Raw genomic sequence first — 3,955 nt, 5'->3', positions numbered from 1 at the left:
AACCATGCAAGTGGTCTCGGACAACAGGCGATACCCGAAGTACATCCGAAGAGTGTATATCAAGTGTTTGTTCACCAAGTCCTCAACCAACCCCAAGTACCCGGAGGTACCCAGAGTGTTGGATCCGCAAACCCGTCCCGGCACTCCAAGTCCTTGCGAACCCAAAGTGTTTGCCCGGTAGGGCCATTGTATCACAACGCTTGCTACCATGCAAGTGGCCTCGGACAACAGGTGACACCCGAAGTACATCCGGAGAGTGTATATCAAGTGTTTGTTCACCAAGTCCTCAACCAACCCCAAGTACCCGGAGGTACCCAGAGTGTTGGATCCGCCAACCCGTCCCGGCACTCTAAGTCCTTGCGAACCCAAAGTGTTTGCCCGGTTGGGCCATTAGATCACAACGCTTGCTAACCATGCAAGTGGTCTGGAGTATAGATGATACTGACATACCACCGAGATGGTACATCTAGTATTGGGTCACCAAAACCAAACCAACCCCAAGTATCAACCCGGCATACTCAGAGTGATGGATCCGCCAACCCGTCCCGGCACTCCAAGTCCTTGACGAACCGAAAGTGTTTGCCCGGTAAGGCCATTAGATCACAACGCTTGCTACCCCACGGCGAGCTAAACATGCAAGTGGTCTTAGGCAACAGGTGACACCCGAAATTCATCCGAAGATGGAATATCAAGTGTTTAATCACCAAGCCAGCATCCAAACACCAAGTACCCCGGGAGGACCCGATGCGTTGCGACCATCTCCAAGTTCTTGACGAACCCGCAGTGAAAGGCGGTAAGGCCTCTGGGCCGCAACGCTCGCATGTGTTAACCCGCAAACACCACTGACCGGTCGGTCCACCGCAAGGGTGGGTCCAACTAGTCCACACACGGTATGCCGCATGTGCCCCCCGGGGGGAGCACACCGCACACAACCACCAAGCATGGGTCGCCTGAAAGGATCGAAATGTACATCTCTCTTCAATGCGTAGCGCCCAGCCTGCAAACCCGTCGTTTTCGGGTGGTCTTAGGAGTCGAAACTATTCTTGGAAGATCGGCAAGCACAACGCCTTTTCCCACTTCAGGTACTTCGGCGAGCGCACTCGCGATAGGCTCAGTTTGAGGGTTTCCAATAAATGGAAAGAGTCTATAGAAGACTCAATCCGGTCTCGTGATGTTATTAGCCATCTAGCTAACGACTCCTATACATATACTACCAGCCTGGTTCGGTTACGACCTTAGAGGCGTTCAGGCATAATCCGACGGACGTAGCGTCATACCAAAGTCCGCTCGGACTAGTATTGAGCCATTGGTCCGTACCTGTGGTTCCTCTCGTACTGCACAGGAATTCCATTGAGATAGTACTTGCACACCAGTAGGGTAAAACTAACCTGTCTCACGACGGTCTAAACCCAGCTCACGTTCCCTTGAAAGGGTGAACAATCCTACGCTTTGTGAATTTTGCTTCGCAATGATAGGAAGAGCCGACATCGAAGGATCAAAAAGCCACGTCGCTATGAACGCTTGGCGGCCACAAGCCAGTTATCCCTGTCAGGAATCGACATGCTGGCGACTGTCGACGACTTGATTTCGGCGATTAAGCGGCAGGCGGGGCTGACGGTTCCGGGCGAGGCAGTTCGGCTGTGGCGGCGGTACGACGGGCTGCAGAAAGCCCATATCAAGCTGCCGCGCGGGCAGTGCCAGCTTCTCGACGGTCACCGGGTCACCATAGGGAACACGAGTTGCGTCGTGCAGGCGCTCGCATCGGTCCCTGCAGGAGAGCAGCTCTGCTACCGCTGCTTTGGCAAGGGGCACCGCTCTCGCGAGTGCACCGGCCCTGACTACTCCAAGTGCTGCTTCCGGTGCGGATCGAAGCAGCACAAGGCCATGGAGTGCAGCTCGGGCCCCAAGTGCCTTACGTGTTCCGGACAACATCAGACAGGTTCACCGGTTTGCAGCGGAAGTAGCCAGCCGTCATGTTCCCGCTAGCTACGAACACCACTGTTAGAGGGCGTGACGCTGGGTTGAAGATCCTCCAGATCAACTTGGCGCGCAGCAGGGTAGCACAAGACCTCATGCTCCAGACCGCACGGGAGCTAAGGATCGACATTGTGCTGGCGTCGGAGATCTACCGTGTTCCACCCAATAACGGGAACTGGGCGGTGGACTCGACAGCGAAGGCAGCCGTTATTACGACCGGAGCCTTGCCCATACAGCGAGTCTGGGCAAGTAGGGTAGGACTGGTGTCGGTCCAGGTGGCGGGGGTGACCTTCATCTCTTGCTACGCCCCACCAACACCGGGATGGACGGACGAGGACTACCAGCGGCTGCTCGACGAGATCGATATCGAGGCCAGAGCACACCCCCTCGTAGTCTTGGCGGGCGACTTCAATGCCTGGCACGTGCGATGGGGCAGCGCGAGGACGAAGCCGCGTGGTGAGGATCTCGCCGAGGTCGTCGACCAGCTTGACCTGGCGATCTTGAACCGCGGCAGTGTGCCCACGTTCGTCGGCAACGGCAGTGCTACTGAAAGTGTGGTCGACGTGTCCTTCGCCAGTCCGGCCATTGAACCCGGTAACGACTGGCGGGTGCTCGACACTTTCACCAACAGTGACCACAGATACGTGAGATTCAGCGTATCCGCGACACCAGTCAGCAGCGCTTCACCACATCAGCAGAGGCAACCGCAACAACAGAACCAGCATCGCGACCGGCAGCGACAACGCGAGCAGATTGGACCGAGATGGAAGTTGCGTCAATTCCATCCCGAAGCCTTCCAGATCGCGCTCCAGGCTTCCGGGTTTGCCGAAGCGGCTGTATCACCGGCGACTCTCACCGCTGGACTTACTAGAGCCTGCGATGAGGTGATGCAGAGGGCACCGCCAGCGCAGTTTTTGGTGAGACCGGAAATGTACTGGTGGACGCAGGAAATCGGCCTTCTCAGGGAGCAGTGCAAGTCATCTGAGGATGCGATTTTGACTGCCGGAACTGGTGCACAACGAGAGTTGGCCAGAGAACGGCACAGGAGTTGTAAGAAGGAACTCGCCCGCGCCATCAAGGCAAGCAAGGACCGTAGCTTTGATGAGATGATTGCGGAAGCTGAGGACAATGTCTTTGGCACTGCCTATAAGGTGGTAACGTCACGCCTTAAGGGTAGCCGCGTCCCCCCGGAGCGAGATCCTGCGATTCTACAGCACGTCGTGTCGGAACTCTTCCCGGATCATGGCACTTTTGAGTGGCCTGCACCGGATCGGGTCGATTGGGGGCAGACAACGCAGGAGCCAGTGAGGGAGGTATCGGATGAGGAGCTCTTGGCGATCGCGGCGCGGATGGTGCCCACTAAGGCCCCGGGACCCGATGGCATCATCAATGCGGCACTGAGGGTCGCTGTTCGCGAGCACACGGAGACGTTCCGCCGCGTGTTCCAGGAGTGCTTTGATCAATGCACCTTTCCCGCTGACTGGAAGCGACAACGACTTGCTTTGCTACCCAAGTTCGGAAGACCTCAGGGCGATCCGTCATCCTTTCGGCCTCTTGGGATGCTCGACGGATCAGGCAAGATCTTGGAGCGGCTGATCTTGGATCGCCTAAACGAACACCTGGAAGACCCAGATCACCCTCGCCTGTCGCCGTCTCAGTATGGATTCAGAAAGGGCAGGTCTACAATTCAGGCGATTGAACGTGTTAAGGAGGCCGGCCAGCGTGCGATGGCCCACCGAATGACGGATCGGAGGGCTAACAAGTGTCTGATGGTGGTGTCATTGGATGTACGCAATGCTTTTAACACGGCGAGCTGGCGGTCCATCGCCAAAGCACTGCAAGAAAAGCACGTTCCGGCCTGCCTGCAGCGGATACTGGAAAGCTGGTTTCGGGGACGGCTACTGGTTTATGAGACGTCGGAGGGTCCGGTCACCCGGGAATTGTCGGCGGGAGTCCCACAGGGTTCCATACTTGGTCC

At 56.9% G+C, this 3,955-nt stretch overlaps 1 pseudogene; it reads right to left on the bottom strand.

Moving 5' to 3' along the window:
• Nucleotides 1–926: 926 nt before the first annotated feature.
• Nucleotides 927–3,955, bottom strand: part of LOC131270337 (large subunit ribosomal RNA) — an 8,496-nt pseudogene continuing 5,467 nt past the window's right edge.

Source organism: Anopheles coustani, assembly GCF_943734705.1.
Source record: "Anopheles coustani chromosome X unlocalized genomic scaffold, idAnoCousDA_361_x.2 X_unloc_22, whole genome shotgun sequence".
Lineage (NCBI taxonomy): Eukaryota > Metazoa > Arthropoda > Insecta > Diptera > Culicidae > Anopheles > Anopheles coustani.
This window is presented reverse-complemented; position numbering and strand designations above follow the sequence as displayed.